Here is a 17,887-nt window from a genome sequence, read left to right on the forward strand (position 1 = left end):
ACAAATAAGGCTCATAACATGTGTCACAGCATGCTATTACTGTACCCTGTAATATCACTGGCATTCACAGACACAAATACATACTAGTTGAAAAGCACAGCACAAAATGGAACATAATTTGTGAATCATTCACGGATGACCTGGCAATACTGGGAGCTTTTGTGGTGTTTTTGATTCTTGGCCCCAAATCCATAATGGCTGGTAAGAGGGTTGTTAATGTAAGATGGTCAGGGTAATACTCTGACCACTTTTACTCCCCTCATTTTTACCACCAACTTGTAATGAGCTCCACAGTGGCAAGAGAAATATGGGCTTATTTGCAAAGGTAAACTTAGACTCACTACCACTGTAGATAACTCAGCAAATAAAAAGATAGGACAGTGCCTGTAATTGTAAAGATATTACATGTAAAACTACACTAGTAATTTGTGATTAGCATATCAATCCTGCTGAGAAGTGCCCACATGGTGCCACATAGACTAAAACAGCTTTGCAAACAAGTGACTGGACAACTGGACCCGTAATAGGCACATTGTGTGTTTTCATTCTTTTGCAGGAGCATCTTTTAAAAGGTGTGCCAAGTGCAAACAATGATAATGCACCCTATTATGGGGAAATAGCTATGCAAAACTTTTAAAGGGGATGTCTGGGGGGTCCATAGGGACACCTTTAACTCCCTCCAGAGGGCTGCTCTCAGGGGCACACTCATAGTGTGCCACCTTCCAGGTGGTGCACCGTGAGTGCACCTCCTGAGAGTTTCTTTGCCTCTGCACCTGTAATACGCGGGTGCCCATATGCTGCCTTATAATTAACCATCGGGATAGTCTTAAAAAATGGTATTAAAAACTGTTTTGTGTATTTTAAATAGAAACTACCGAAGAATAAAAAATGCGTCATTGTTTGTTTACATTGAGCATTGCAAGGGCAGGGGAGTTGGTCAAGTTTGGAGTTGAACCCCAGAGGAAAGCAAAGCAGAAATTTCACAGTATCGACCCTTAGTCTAAAGAGCAGGCTCCTCTCCCATCTACCAATTTGTCTTGAGAGATAACTACAGGGTAGGTGGGTTCTATTCTCAATCGTCATGTATCGGGCTACTAAGGGTTTTTGTGCCTGTATTTTGTGTCTGGTTTTGCTGTATGCCACGTAAAGTGCCTTCATTAGGCTTTTTTTACTTATGCCATCTGAGTCGGTTGGATTTAAAAATAACTGCTCAAGATTTACACTGGCCAGGCTCTTCCTGACAGCGGCGAGCCAGTGTATATCCTTTCCTTTATCGCAGCTGAGACAATCTTTAATGATTTCCCTAGTAAGCTGTGCCGCGGGGTTCTTCCACACCGCGAGCCAGAATAAAGCGGGTCGAGCTTTGATATAATCTTCTATGTAAGGAATTTTCAATTCGCTGTGGCAAGCGTATTGTGATGTGGAAATAGGGGCGCCCAATATTTTACGACACAATCTGTTTTCTTCCCTTTGTCACACTGCCTGAAAGCCCAAACTTCTGCTCCACAAGTGGCAGTCGTGATGCATTGTAATTTAAAAATTTTAGAGATAGCAGAAACGACCTGTATCTTTCCAGGCTGGGGCAAGCCAAGTATGCTGTTAATCGCTCTAGAATCTTTTTTGCCGCCGTGTGCTACATGCTCCACCCATAGGCTGTTCCCTGCAAAAACTAGTCCAAAATAAGGAAAAGTGCTGGTACTCTGTAAACAATCTGAACCCAAAGTAATGGTATTATTTAGGTACTTTTTCGATCCGCACGCCATTAAAAACGATTTCTTAAAATTAGTGCAAAGGTCCAAGCTTGCCATAAAATCTACGAAGCCCCACAAGAATAAGCGTAGGGCATTTGGGGTGCATGCCATTAAAACCGCATCATCGGCATAGAGAAGGGCTGGGAGCGTGTTGCCATTAATGATGGGAACATCAGGGGTGAGTGATAGCAATGATCCGCTCAGATCACTGATGTAAAGAATGAATAGCAGAGGGGCCAGGACGCAGCCCTGCCTGACCCCTCGCCCAACCCTGATGGCCTTTGATACCTCACCGCCCTTCCCTATCCGCAGCCTGGTATGCAGGTCCTTATGCAAATAAGCTAAAAAGTATACTAAATCCTCATCCAGGCCATATTTTATGAGGATGGACGAAAGCCGAGACCTGTTAGCAAAGTCAAAGGCCGAGGTCAGATCCATGAATGCCAGGAAAATAGGAAATCTTTTAGCTGTTGTGTATTTTCCTATGATCAGGTTGAGGTTAAGGCACTGTTCAACGGTGCCAACTTTGCTCCTGAACCCCAACTGGCATGGATGGAGGATGTGACCCTCCTCGGCCCATGCCCTGATCTTGTTAAGCAGGATCCTCCCTAAGATTTTCAGTGTATTGTCGATCAGGGAGATCGGCCTATAACAACTTGGATTAGAACGGTCACCCTTTTTAAAAATTGGCATGATGATGCTGGTAGACCACGTTTCTGAGATTAGTGAAACTGATAAATTGTTAAAAACATTCAATAAAAGAGGTGCCCATAATTCAGGCTGATGTTTAATGAGATCATTTGGCAAGCCATCTGGGCCTGGTGCCTTTTTGCCCGCACTCTGATGTATTGCTTCGTTTACTTCTGTAAGGGTTATCTGGACCCTGGTAGCTAGCGGATTCTCGTTCAGAGCCGTGTGTTGGGCTGGAGCTAAGTAAATCTTTGAGAAATGATTCTCGCATGACTCACTACTGATGTTACAACTGATGGGAGACAGCGGGTGATCTATAGATCTCATGGCTTTAACAGCCTGCCAGAAGCCTTTCCCGTCTTTTAATGTAGCAGCACATGCTAATTTATCCCAGTGTTCTTTAACTAAATCACATTTTCTTTGTTTGATGGTGGCCCTATATCGCTGTCTGCACAGTTTAATGGGCATATGGTCCCTGGGGATTTTTGCGATTGTCCTTCTAAGATCTTTATTTGCAGCAGAGCAAACGCTATCAAACCATCTGGGACCTAAGTATGTTTCCTTAACGGGCCTTGAGAGCTCATGTTTAATGCCCTCACATAGTTGCGTAAAGTCACCGACCACATCTGTGTTATGTTCTTTAAAAGTCAAACAGATGTCTACAAGATCTGAATGCGCTTTAGCCACCTTGCCCAGTGAAGCTGTGTTATCGATACCCCGCCAGACTAGTCTAAGATTATCGGTAGAGGAGGACAGATCTCTTGCACCACACTCTTTACTAAAAGTTGGTCTACGGGCGAGTCTCAAGGTTACATTTACCGGGTTATGATCTCCGTGAGTGGTAACGACCACCTCAGCTTTAAGGAGGCAGTCTTCCAGTAAGGGTGATATGAAGACATAGTCAATGGTAGAGGCACTACCTCTTCCTCTATATGTGGGTATGGTATGTTTGACACATTTGGGGTCCATAACAATCTCCATTACATCCACCAGGTTGTGTGTACATTGATAATTAACCAATTCGATCCCCCTATTACAGGTAAGCATGTTACTAGGTTGGTGAGTGGCAGTATGGCTACCGTTGTGAATTTTAGCATTAAATTCTCCCCCTAGGCAGATTCCTGACAAGTTGGGGAAGTTATTTAAGTTCTGTATAGTGCTTATACATTTGAATAAATTAACAAAGTTAATATTTGGTAGATTCTGAAAATCGTTATTATGAAAATTAATAAAACATATGGAAACACCTCTTTTATAAATAATTGCCTGGAATGTATGGTTATCAGTGTCCAAGGCCTTTACACTGCCACCTGCAAGGATGTTTATCCAGATTGGCAGGCCTCCTGAAGGGCGACCCAGGTGGGGAACGGAAGCGAGAGAATTAAAACACTCAAACCCCTCCAGAAATAAATCTCTGGTTGCCCATGTCTCCTGAAGCATTAAGGTGTCATGTTTTTGAACGAAATCTATCCAGTCTGGCAAATTGATTTTGGAAGCCAGGCCGGCGACATTCCAACTTAGTATTTTTAAGTCGAGATCACGTGCAAGCGTGGGCAGAGTGGAAGGCAAGGGCCCTGGGCTAAGGGTTCGGGATCATGGTCGAGGGTAGGCCCAATGGGGATGCAAATGTCTCTATCTGGGGGTTCATAGGATCAAGGAGATGCATTAGAGGACACAGCAATGGGAGGTAGTCAATCCTGGTTGTCCAAGTCAGACAATGACGAGAACCTATTGAAAGTGGGGCCAGGGGCTGCGGAGTTGGGGATGCCCAAATGCGGTTTGTAAAAATAGCCCAAAGACAGAGCCCAGATCTGGGTTGTGACATTGGGGTGGGACTCCTGGGCCGTTACTATAGATTTCACCAAGGATGGGTTTCGGAAGTTAAGAACTACACAGTCCCCCTCGATGTTTTTTGGGGACTGCCCACCCATCCCACTCTACGCGTTATTGGTGGGGAACAACCTTTACAACGCATGACATTACAACGCATGACACTACAACGCATTTTTAAAAACTACCTTTACAACGCATTCCATTACAACGCATACTACCATTACAACGCATACCATTACAACGCATAATATTACACTACACTATCCAACACTTACTCTACTGTTGCACCCCCTGGAGTTAGAATAGTAATTTTTACCCCTATACTATCCAACACTTACCCTACTGTTGCACCCCCTGGAGTTAGAATAGTAATTTTTACCCCTATACTATCCAACACTTACCCTACTGTTGCACCCCCTGGAGTTAGAATAGTAATTTTAACCCCTATACTATCCAACACTTACCCTACTGTTGCACCCCCTAGAGTTAGAATAGTAATTTTTACCCCTATACTATCCAACACTTACCCTACTGTTGCACCCCCTGGAGTTAGAATAGTAATTTTTACCCCTATACTATCCAACACTTACCCTACTGTTGCACCCCCTGGAGTTAGAATAGTAATTTTTACCCCTATACTATCCAACACTTACCCTACTGTTGCACCCCCTGGAGTTAGAATAGTAATTTTTACCCCTATACTATCCAACACTTACCCTACTGTTGCACCCCCTGGAGTTAGAATAGTAATTTTAACCCCTATACTATCCAACACTTACCCTACTGTTGCACCCCCTGGAGTTAGAAAAGTAACTTTTACCCCTATACTATCTAATACTTACCTTAAATGCAATTTAATATTATGCGTTGTAATGGTATGCGTTGTAAAGGTAGTATGCGTTGTAATGGAAATGCGTAAAGGTAGTTTTAAAAAATGCGTTGTAGTGGCATGCGTTGTAATGTCATGCGTTGTAATGGATTATGCGTTGTAAAAAATGCGTTGTAAGTGCATGCGTTGTAAAAGTGTGCGTTGTAACGTCATACATCCTTATTGGTAAGTGATGCCCTGAGTATCCCTTCTACCCTTTTACCTGCTGTTGTTGTGAAACTTTTTGTCTTGTGCTCAGATTGCCTCCATTCCAAAAATGCTACTGTGACCACATTAAGTTGTACGAGACCTTTATCTGCTGCTTTGGTACATGTTCTCCTAGGAAACAAGACTATATTAGGATACACTATCAAACTATTAAGGACTGCGCAGACAAATAAGGCTCATAACATGTGTCACAGCATGCTATTACTGTACCCTGTAATATCACTGGCATTCACAGCCACAAATACATACTAGTTGAAAAGCACAGCACAAAATGGAACAGAATTTGAGAATCATTCACGGATGACCTGGCAATACTGGGAGCTTTTGTGGTGTTTTTGATTCTTGGCCCCAAATCCATAATGGCTGGTAAGAGGGTTGTTAATGTAAGATGGTCAGGGTAATACTCTGACCACTTTTACTCCCCTCATTTTTACCACCAACTTGTAATGAGCTCCACAGTGGCAAGAGAAATATGGGCTTATTTGCAAAGGTAAACTTAGACTCACTACAACTGTAGATAACTCAGCAAATAAAAAGATAGGACAGTGCCTGTAATTGTAAAGATATTACATGTAAAACTACACTAGTAATTTGTGATTAGCATATCAATCCTGCTGAGAAGTGCCCACATGGTGCCACTTAGAATAAAACAGCTTTTCAAACAAGTGACTGGACAACTGGACCCGTAATAAGCACATTGTGTGTTTTCATTCTTTTGCCCAGAGCATCTTTTAAAAGGTGTGCCATGTGCAAACAACGATAATGCAAATCTTTTAAAGGGGATGTCTGGGGGTCCATAGGGACACCTTTAACTCCGTGAGTGCACCTCCTGAGAGTTTCTTTGCCTCTGCACCTGTAATACGCGCTGGTGCAGAGGCAAAGGGATTACCTCATTTGCATGGGGCATGCCCCCATGCAACTGAGAGAATGCTCCCTGCAGATAGCGCTTTTTGTGCACCAGCACTATTGTTATTACAGTAGGGTCCGCACAAGAGTCTTGGACCCCTTCTGTAATAACAAAGTGCCCCAGGACACTTCATGTAATATGGTTCCTGATGCTCCATGGACCCTCTAACAACACTGATAGTTCTAATATATTCGATGTCTGGCAGCTGTGCTGGAATATTCCTGTATCGATCCTTTATACAGACACCTGTCCTGAAGTGGTGGTGCTGTCCAATCGAATGAACATTGCAGAAAAGCCATGTATCCATGTATGCAGAAACATAGTTGTACTTACATAGCGGGAACCTAGCTAGTAGACAAATCGTGGTATTTTGCCTTCTCTTCTCTGTTGGCCAAATAAAGTGCTAGAATCCCAATTTACGACACACAAATGTATCACGAGGGGAGACACTGTTGACTAGTATTTGTATGAACCAGGTACTCAAAGAGCACATTAGCACTCATGAGATCCTTCTATCAAAAAAACAAATTAATAATAATCTTAGCTTTATAAAATCAAAACTATGAATGGAAACCTTGAGGCCATATACAAGAGGAATAACATCAGAATCCTGGGGCTTCCATAACGCACAGTTAAGAGCAAACCAGCAGGTTTTGTGAAGACTGTGTTGTGTTAGCTGTTTAAGTGTAAATCACTGACATTGATGCTCCTAGACGAATATGCACATATGAGATGTGCCCTTTGCTCGGTGCCTGGCACCCCTCTCAGGCCAGTGTTAGCTAATGTTTTACTCTACCAAGATGCCATCCTTAACGTGGCATTAGATAAAAGTGAAATTAATTATAAAGTTTTCCTCCTGGCTATCTACCCTGACTTCACTAAAGCAATTTTTGATGCCTATTGCATCTTCCTCCCAGTCAAAAATACACTTACAAGCCGTGGGAATAGCATATGCCGTGTGATACCTGGCCAGAGTGAAGTTCCAAATTGCTTTCAAAACCTCATGTCATAGCTCACCCTCTGCTGGTAGCCTCATTGCTAAATAAACACCCACATAAAAATCAAACCAAGAAGATGGACGACAACCAGACACGAGACAATCAAAGGATGAAGTAGAATAGCTGATTGATGGCAACCACAGTATCCATCTGCAGTGTCACTGGAGCCGGTGTAGGAGGAGTCACTGGTGCACACACAGAAATGTGTCTAAATGAAGAACTGCAGGAGATCACCCTATACATTAAACGTGTGAAATAATATGTAACTTTTCTGTCCCACCGGGGCAGAAAAAGGATAAAGCAGCAGTGTGAATCAGCATTGTGGCTTGGAACTGACTCACTGACGACACCCTCATGCAAACTATAATAAGGAATGTATTGTAAGCCCCACAAATGTAGCAATGTGTACACACACTCAGGGCAGTTTAATATAACAGTTGCAGTGTGAACAAGGGGAAACAGGGATATATGCCCAAGTTTAAAATAATATATTCTGGCTTCCACCCCAGATGCTTCGCTTGGTAGATGACGTTATAATGCAGAACAGCACTAGAGAGTTTGGGTCTAATGTGGGTGGGGGCTTCAGGGTACACAGTGTAAGCAACACATGTGCTGGGGTTTGGGGAATAGAGATGATGGTCCGTAGAGAAAAAACAGGAATTCACCTCTAGTCTGATGGTAGGGAATGACACAAAACTCTCCCCTCCCTCTAAATTGTCTTTCACACTCATCATTAACCTCAACTGTGTTCTTGTAAACAATACACATATCTACAACAGCACAGTTAACAACAATGACATGAATCACATGATATGACCATGTTCACTCTTCTAGAATATGAAGAAGACATTCATTACAGTGAATGTTTTACATTTGCAGCTTCTGTAGACAAAGATGTGACAAAATATCCAAATTATAAAGTAGAGTTTGTTTGGAATACCATTCACAGTTACCTCCTTGTGAAAGCTATGTGCATTCAAAAGCACACATTGGTGCTAAAGAAGAAATATTGCTATTGACAGACTTGAAAAGGTGTGGGAAAACAAAGTAAATATACATATGCCAAAAAGTTTGCATTTGTATATCAAGAACAGCAAACAGACTGCAGGAAATAGAGCAGAATGTTGAGACAAAAAAGAAAATGACAGCAATTGGCATTAACCTCTCCTGAAGTTCAAAGTGACTTTAATGATGAAACCAAAATACAAGGTGAAGCAGGAAAAGAAAGACATAGAGATTTTATACACAGAAAATGAGCTCCTGGAAGCACAAGCTTTAATGATCTTGAACAAAAGAGGTGAACATATCCATCAAATATCACAGACACCGTGAATCAGGTATGGACTTAAGGGACTAATATGGTCCTTTATATATCACAGAAAACACTACTGGAATTTATCCAGGATCCAATAACAATACCTAAACAGGAACTGCCAATGAAAGAGTTAATGAGACTATCGACACTGTTCAAGATGAAAAGCAAAATACATCAAAACAAAGCAACAATACAAAGAAAAATGCATGTCTAAACCAAAGACATTACAAAAATGTACAATACCTACAATACCAGAATGTTTTGTCTATGAATATCTGCGTGAAGAAATCACAACTCTTTAAATATCATATGTAAGTTTAGAAGCAGATTTAATCAAAGCAGTCAATCCTGACAATTTTGGCCTGAACAAATTACCCATAGGGGCCCCCTCGGCCGCCATCCGGAGGCATTGCATCCATGGGGCCCTGCTAGGGACCCCCAAAGTCGACGTCTGACAGCCTTTCTGTGGTGGAAAGGCCGGCACAGAAAGGCTGTCAGAATCCCACATTGCAGTCCCTCAATCGGAAAGAGCGGCCCTTCAGATTAGTGGAGGCTTTCCGAAGGGCAGACGGACTCTCCGAGCCCATTGGAAGCCATTCGGAAATCCGGTTCAGATTCATTTCTGACCGACTCCATCATAATGGGTCGGTCGGAAATGAATCCGAACAGGAGATAGCGATGTCGTCGAAAGTCTCCGACTTTCCTACAGCATCGTAATTGGGCCCATAATTTGAAGTGAGTTCTTGATAACCATAAATGCGGCCATAGACAAACTCCACAAAATAGGTAAATGAGCAAATGCAATAGTTACAACATTTATGAAGCAACCGGCACAAATTTGGACCAGAAGATTCATAATATTTACAAACATGACAAAGTACGGAAAGGCTTCATGAAAGTGAAACCCCTGCAAAGGTCATAAAATGGATATGGCAGAACAGCCGTGCTGTTGCAGTGATGTTCAGAAACATATGAAAAGCATTTGACTCTGTCAGTCATCAGTACATCATGGCCCTGGTTATGGGTCAGGAGGAGCAGAATTATCATAGGGGATTCAGGTTTCACTGGTGTGGGAGCACTAGACCCTATTTCTCCGCGCAATTAATCCAGTTAGAAAACAGTATTCAGACGAAATATCAAAAAAATACAGTTAATATCGAGGTCAAGAATAACAAAATTAGGTAATGTATTAAGTATCATCAAATACACAAAATATGGTAACCAGGCATAAAGCAAGCAAATGGGTGCACTGCACTCTTATTTATGGGAGAATATAAAACATATACAAAATACATGCTGTGCTCCTAGGAAGGGATTGGTTACCATCCACAATCCCACTCTGCCCTCTCAAGAAAGAGCAAAATTAAATTAAACTTCAAATCCAAGCACTCCAAAAAGTCATCAATACTAAGTAGTTGTTTGAAATGGGGGTCTCTAGTTGGCAATGGCTGGCCACTGTCCAAGTAGGGACCCTTCTTCCTAAGTCTGAGTAAGAGGGCTACACCCTTTGATAACCAATGCTCAACCCTGTGGTAACGTAGCACGAGCAGCTAGGCTTATCTCAGAGGCAGTGTGTGAAGCATTTATGACCATACACAGTCACACAGTGAGGAACACTACAAAGGGACACCACACAAGTAGTTATAAAAAATAAGTATCTTTATATATAGACTTAACACAAGACCACTAACGGTAAAAAGGCACAATACTGTAAAATAGGGTTACTCTTAAAATGCTGCAAAAATAGTTCAAAGTGTGCAAAGAGGAGTTCAGTTCAAAGCAGTGGTCTCTGCGACCCTTTTACTTACAAAGTACCTGGATTTCGCAGCAAAACCAACAAAATGTCGCAAAGAAGCTGTATCGATGATTTTCTGCACGCGAGGCCGGCGGTGCGATGAATCCTTGCCACGAGGGAGGAGACAATGCGCCAATCTGCTGATGCATGCGGGGACAAGGCGACAAATTTATGCACGCTAGGCTGTTGATGCGATGACTCCTTGCCACGAGTGAGGAGACAAGGCGACGATCCTGTTGCGTGTGCGATCGGGTTGCGATGCGAAGAAATGGTGCTCCATGAGGGAGTGACGATCCTGATGAGATGCGATGAAAATGGCAGACGCCCGGCGTCCGCGCTGCGATGTCGTGATACGATGATCTTGATGCGATGATTTTTGGAATTAGCGAGCACTTGGCAGCCCGCAAACGTGCGATGATCTTTGGTTGCGAGCACTCAGCGGCAGCAGCACGATGATTTTCTGTTGCGCTTTCAACTGCGGCGGCTTGCAAACGTGCGTTAGCGACGATTTCAGCACTCTCTTCTCCGTAGTAGAACTAGCGGCCCTGGAACTCACAGGAGCCTCATCTGCAGATAGAAATCCTCACTGGGAGGAATCAGGAGGCTGGTGGTGAAGTCTGATGTGACTTAGACTTCAACAGGAGGCTAGCTCTCTCCTAGCCCTTGGGTGATTGCTTTAGCAAGATTAATAAAAGTTCTCTCAAAGTCCATTTCCCTCTTCTTCCAAGTCCAATGGTAACCACTGCAGGCCAATCCAAGAAAAAGCACACAAGCACAAGGATTGTCAGCTCCTGCAGATTCCTTCAGTTACACGGACAGAGATTCGGCTTGATGTCCTGGAGCAATACAATTTGTAGGTGTTTCAGCACAGAGATTTATTCCCCAAAAGTCTTTGTTCTCAAAAGCTACAAGTCACTGAACCCAGCCAGAACCAGTTCTGCTCAGTCCTGGAGCACTTTGTTTACCACGCTGCATCCTTCCTTTCAGAAAGAGGGGGTCTGCCATCAGACGCACAGTAGGAGGTGGAGTTAGCCTTCACCTTGCCAGGCACAGCCCTATTCAGGTCAAGGAGCTACCCCTCCCCATACTCCACATGCAGATTTCTCTAGTCAACCCAGGTCTGACTCAGCCTGCCCTGTCCCTCCAAAACCAGACAGCCAATACACATAACAGCAGAGCACACTGGAAGGCTTAGGCAAGAAAATACCTACTTTCTAAAAGTGGTATTTTCAAACACAGAATATTAAAATAAACTTCACTAAAAGATATATTTTAATATTCTGAGCTCAGGCATACTAAATTCGCTTTTCTACCATGTTCCTTAGGTCAGTTAGGATTATAGAATGTAATAATCAAAACTGCCCATTCTGGCCTATGAGCAACAGGTATACTTGCAGTAGTAATTCACTACCAGGACATGCTACACACAGCAGGGCATGTCCTACCTTACACATACAATGCACCCTACCATAGGGGTGACTTACATGATTCCAAGGGAACGTTCAGGGGCTGGGAAGTGGGTGCACTTCACAGCCTAGATGGCAGTTCTGGACTGCACACAGACTCTGCAGTGGCAGGTCTGAGACACACTTTACAAACTGCCTCTGTTGGTGGCACAAACCAGCACAAACCAGCACTGCAGGCCCACCAGCAGCATTTGGTTTACCAGCCCTGGGCACACACAGGCCACGCTACTGAGGACTAACAGGCAAACCAAATAAGCCATTAATGGATGTACCAATTCACATGTCATATTTACACAGGGAGCATTTGCGTTGTGGCACTGAATGGCAGTGGCACAGCGCCCAGAGCATCTAACACCAGCAAAAACAGACAGCGAAAAATGGAAGGGAGACCCACGCCAATGGTGCCAGGTCTAACAGTAGTCCACATTTAATCCACGTTCAGGTACATAAATCTACGTCCAAATTTTCACATCAATTTTGTGTAGATGTTGTTTACAGTTGGTTCCAAAAGGAAGGCAATCCAAATCAATAATTCCACTATGTCGAGCAGTTTGAAAGCCAATTAAGAAACAAAAACAAGTCAGCCAACACGTGTTTCATCTATTGGACGTACACCTCAACTTCTTTAGGGCTGTGGGCATTAAATAACCCAACTTGAACAATTGTTTTCTACATAAACTGTGTATTTCCTCACCAAAAAATGGTGCGCAGAATTAAGACAGTGAAATAAATGCCCATTTAAATCTCATAAAAAAGCACCCAGGGTCCTAGTAGAATTCTCTATGTACATATTAGCAAAAGAAATAATATTCAGTGCACAGAAAGAAAATATAAATAAAAATGTTTACATAAACACATATACGCACACAACAAGTATGTATATCTACATATACATAAACTTGTAAATTGAAAGACATAAAATAACGAGTAAAAGTAATAAGGTAGAAGTGAGATGGAGAGAAAACCCAGCAGTATCAAAGCCACCAATAGTAGACAACAGAAAGTAAAGGGATGTGACCGAACCGCAATGCTAATCATGCATCACACAATGTGTACGTTCTTCATCCAGTGTTAAGGACCTTCTTTGCTCTCTATCACCCTTGATAGAATAAAGCATATCATTCTGTTCATATTAACCTGTTTGGGCGGTATATAGATGTTCTTCCACCTGATAAAAATGTATTCCATAGGTCAAAATAATGCCAAAGTCCAGTAGTGCCAGTAGTTATAAATATCCTAGGTCAAAATTCACAATTTAGTACATCGAAATGCACAGCAATATATATTTCAAACTTTCGTCAAACGGGCAAGACCACAATTACACAGCCTTCTCCAAATCTTAATTTCATGGGAAAAAGACTAAATGAAAAAAACACATAACTGATTGTAGTACCCATATTACATGTAGCTGACAAATGCAACAACAAGTTATCCCCAGTATCACAAAACTACTGTATATGAGACCAATAAAAGACCACAGACTTTCCATATTATAGGCAAATAAATAATATTCAGTAAAATTCACTCATGCACACATAGTAATTAAAACACAACTACTACTAAATCTAAAGTCCAGAGACCACGTAACATCTTTTATGTTTGAAATGCTTTATTGAGGAAAAAGTATAGTGGACAACAAAATACAGATCATAGAAAGAACATTGTCATACAGAATCAAAAAGAGAAAAAATAGAGGATCATCATGAGTTAAACATAAGAAACCAGAGGGAAAATTAAAAAGCATTTTGTAAAATTTTAAAGGCAACCAGGGGGAAAAGGGGGAAAGAGGAGAAAAAAGGAAGAAAAGGGAAGGGAAGGGAAAGGAGAAAGAGAAAGGTAAATATTAGGCGTTAGGAGAAGAATAGATAAAGAGATCAGAGAAAAACTAGGTTGAATAGAAAGAGCAAACAAGCCAAGGGTAGGGAATAGTTGAAAGGCAGGAAAGAGAAATGCAAATGTAGAAGATATAAAAGGGAAAGAGTCACTAATGGGGGTTTGAAATTCTCAGAGGATAAAGGAGAGATAGATTTCGATTTCAGAGCCATGCGGTCAAGATATGCTGTAAGAGGCAACCAGAATAAATCTCTATTGAGGGTAGGAGTGGAGGCAGCAGCAAAACGAACATCAAGCCTGTGATAGTGACAGAGAGAATTCCACCAACATTGTATAGAGAGCTTAGAGAGGTCCTTCCAATTAGAAGAAATATGTAGGAAAGCCAGAGCCAACATAAGATCTAATAGACCAGAGGAGCGAGAAGGAATATCAAGAGTATCAGAGATACTACCTAAAAAAAGAAGAGGGATAGAGTATGGAATGGAGATAGAAAATAGACGAGAGATATGAGAACACACCTGATCCCAAAGTGCGAGAACAGAAGGGCACAGAAAAAGTAAATGAAAAAGATCAGCATTAGGGGCAGAGCAGGTCCAACAGGCAGAGTCCTTATCAGGAGAAAAACGAGAAATAGAAACAGGAGAGAGATAAAGCCTATGATATAGAAAGAACATAGATTGAGTTAGTGAGGCGGAACGGGAAATTTTTAAGGACCTGGCCCAAACTTTGTCCCAAACAGCTATAGACCAGTCACAGCCCAAATCAAGCTCCCAAGCAAGTTCCAATTTAGATTTCGAGCGGGTCGGATTGGGGGAGGAGAAGAATTTATAAATAAGAGAGGCTTTAGGGAGAGTAGACAGGATCTGAAGAAGCGGGGAATGGGATACGGAAGAGGATGATAAGGGGAGTGAATAATAAACATCAAGTATGATGGCCATGAGGACAGTGAATCTGCGGAAAAAAGTCTTGGGACAGTGAAACAGAAGTCGGAATCGAGGAAAAGAACATGGGAGAAAACCATCGAAAAGTTGGTTAACCCATATCAGACCCTTTGATCTCCACACAGTCCAACAAATAGGACGATTATTGAGGAGAATAAGCGAATTGTACCAGATAGGGGAAGCCAAAAAGGATTCACGAGAGACCGGGTCAGGACGGACCAGAGCATGTAGAAGAGAAGAAGTGTGTTTGAACAGGGGTAGATGAGTGGTTAAGTTCTTAGCAGAGAAATGTACAATTTCAGATAGGGAGAAAGGAGAGAGGAGTGAGCGTTCAATAGAGAGCCAAAGAGGAGCAAGTGAGGAGGGTGCAAGACCAAGCCAATTAGAAGCCTGACGGAGAGAAAAAGATTTATGATAGAGACGGAAATCCGGAAAGTTGACTCCGCCATTGGATTTCGGTTTACAAAGAGCAGCTAGAGCAACTCTCGATTTTTTATGATTCCAGAGAAACTTAGAGAGACAGGAATCAATGCGTTTGAAATAGATATCAGGGATATGAATGGGGAGCATGGAAAGGATGTATATAAGAATGGGAGATATCATCATTTTGATCGAATCCAGCCGACCCCACCATGAGAGAAAGAGAGGATTCCAAGAAGAGAACAACTTATCAATACGGGATAATACAGCAGACATGTTCAACCGAATAGATGAAGAGATGGAGTTAGAGAACCAAATTCCAAGGTACTTAATTTTAGAGGAATTCCATGCAAAACCAGTGGTCGAAAACTGATGAGGGAGACAAAATTTAGTAAGAGGGAGAATCTCAGTTTTATCAGAGTTAATCTTGTAACCAGAGACTTGGGAAAAGGAGCTAAACTCAAGTAGTAAGGCCGGAATGGATTGGTCAGGGTCAGAAATAAACAAAAGAATGTCATCCGCATACGCAGAGAGTTTCAAATGAGTCTTGTCATAAGGGAAGCCAGAAATAGAAATGTTGTTTCTAATAGACGTAAGAAATGGCTCTAAAGCTAAGACAAAGAGTAGAGGGGACAAAGGGCAGCCCTGACGGACTCCACGCTGCAAGGGAAAATAGGGGGATAGATGGCCATTAACTAAAACAGACGCTTTAGGGGAGGAATAATGTAAAGAAACCAGAGAAATAAAATTAGGACCAAAACCGTGCCAACGCAGGGAGGCGAACAGAAAGGACCAATCTACTCTATCAAAAGCCTTCTCAGCATCAACCGAGATGGCAGCTAGAGAAATGTTGAGAGAAGGTACCTTATTGAGAACATTGAGAAAAAGGCAGGAATTATCCGAGGTGAGTCTGCCCTTTATGAATCCACATTGTTCCTTACCAATGAGATGGGGGAGGAGGGGATCTAAGCGCCGGGCAAGAAGTTTAGCAAATAATTTATAGTCTACATTAACAAGGGATATTGGGCGATAATTTTTACAGAATTGGGGGTCGCGACCCTCTTTAGGTATTAGGCAGATCGTAGCCTCGTGAAAGGTACCGGCAGCTGTGCCAGAGGTAAAGAAGGATTGGAAGAGGGAGAGAAGTTTAGGAAGCAGAAGATCTGAGAAATGTAGGTAGAATTCCACAGAGAAACCGTCCGGACCCGGAGATTTTCCTTTGGTTAGAGATGTTAAGGCGCTATCTAATTCGGTAATAGAAAGGTCAAGTTCAAGATCAGGGAAGTTAAGATGAGAAGTGGAGGGGGCAGGGATTTTATCCAAGTAGGATTGAATAAGGGCAGCCGAAGGGGGGGACTCAGGAGTATAAAGAGATTGGTAAAACTGTTGAAATTGGGCGAGTATATCCTGCTCCTTATGCAAGAGAAGATTATCGGTGGAATATATCGAATCAATCAGATTGCGCTCCTTGCGAGACTTAAGGTAGTTGGCCAATAGTTTACCTGACTTGTTGCGACCTCCATGGTAGCGGGCGCTGCTGCGAAGATATATTGAGGAAGCGTTATCAGTGGTGATTTTGTTAAAATCAAGTTTGGTGCGTATAAGGTCTGGTAAAACCGTTTTAGTAGCAGAGGTGTAGAATTTATGCTCCAGGGATTTAATATGGGAGAGAAGGTCCTTCTGTTTCTTAAGGTAAGACAGCTTTTTCTTTGAGACAAAATCAATCACAAAACCGCGAGCGGTAGCCTTAAAAGAGTCCCAAATAACGTGAGGGGGTAAAGAGGGATCAGAATTGAGTAGAAAAAATTCCGTAGCAAAGGAAAGAAAAGAAGAGGAAAAGAGGGGATCTAGGAGGAGAGAGTTATTTAAAAGCCAGCGGGAGGATTTGGGATGAGGAGGAAGAAGATCAAGAACTGTGACAATGGGAGCATGGTCTGAGATAACTATCGGCTCTATAGAAGAGGAAAGAAGATTTTGAGAAAGAGACTGAGAAAGGAAGATGTAGTCAATCCGAGAGAAAGAGGCATGAGGAGGTGAAAAGAAGGAATAGTCCAAAGAGTCAGGATGGAACAGTCTCCATGAGTCAAGAAGGTGAGATTTAGAGATAGTGTCAAGGAATTGTGTATGTGATTTGTGGGGGGTAAAGCGGGCAGAGGATTTGCGATCAAGAAACGGGTCAACAATTTGATTACAATCCCCCCCCAGAATGAACAGGGAATCACTGTATTGAAAACACTTAGAAGTTATTAGAGGCCAAAAATTACAATCAGGATGAGTGGGGCATATACATTAAAAACAGCCAAGGATACAGAATTAATTAACAGCTTAACTAAGACCCAACGACCCTCGGTATCATTTTCTTGAGAGAGAACTTTACATTTGAGCTTCTTGTGACACAAAATGGCCACACCATTCTTTTTATTGGATGTAGGAGAAAATAAAACCGTTCCCACCCAGCCTCTCTTTAATTTAAGAGACTCCGCCTCAGAAAGGTGAGTTTCTTGTAAAAGAACTAAATCAGGAGTATAAGAGGCTAGATGGGAAAGCACTCTCTGTCGTTTAATAGGGCTAACAAAACCTTTCACATTCCATGAGATAACTTTGAATTAAATAACAATAAAATGTGTAAAGAACAGAGAAAAGGCATAAAACCAAGAACGCCATAAGGGACAACAACAAGTGAATGAGAGAAAAGAGCAAGACAAAAGAAAGTCAGGAGATACAGTAAGAGAAAACAAAGAAAAAGGAAAGAGAGGAAAAAGGGGGGAGAAGAGAAGTAGAAGAAGAGACAGTACATATCCAAAACGGATGACTGAGGAAAACATACCTGAAGGGGGGAGGG

The sequence above is a fragment of the Triturus cristatus genome, chromosome 5_1, assembly GCF_964204655.1.
Source record: "Triturus cristatus chromosome 5_1, aTriCri1.1, whole genome shotgun sequence".
NCBI classification, from domain to species: domain Eukaryota; kingdom Metazoa; phylum Chordata; class Amphibia; order Caudata; family Salamandridae; genus Triturus; species Triturus cristatus.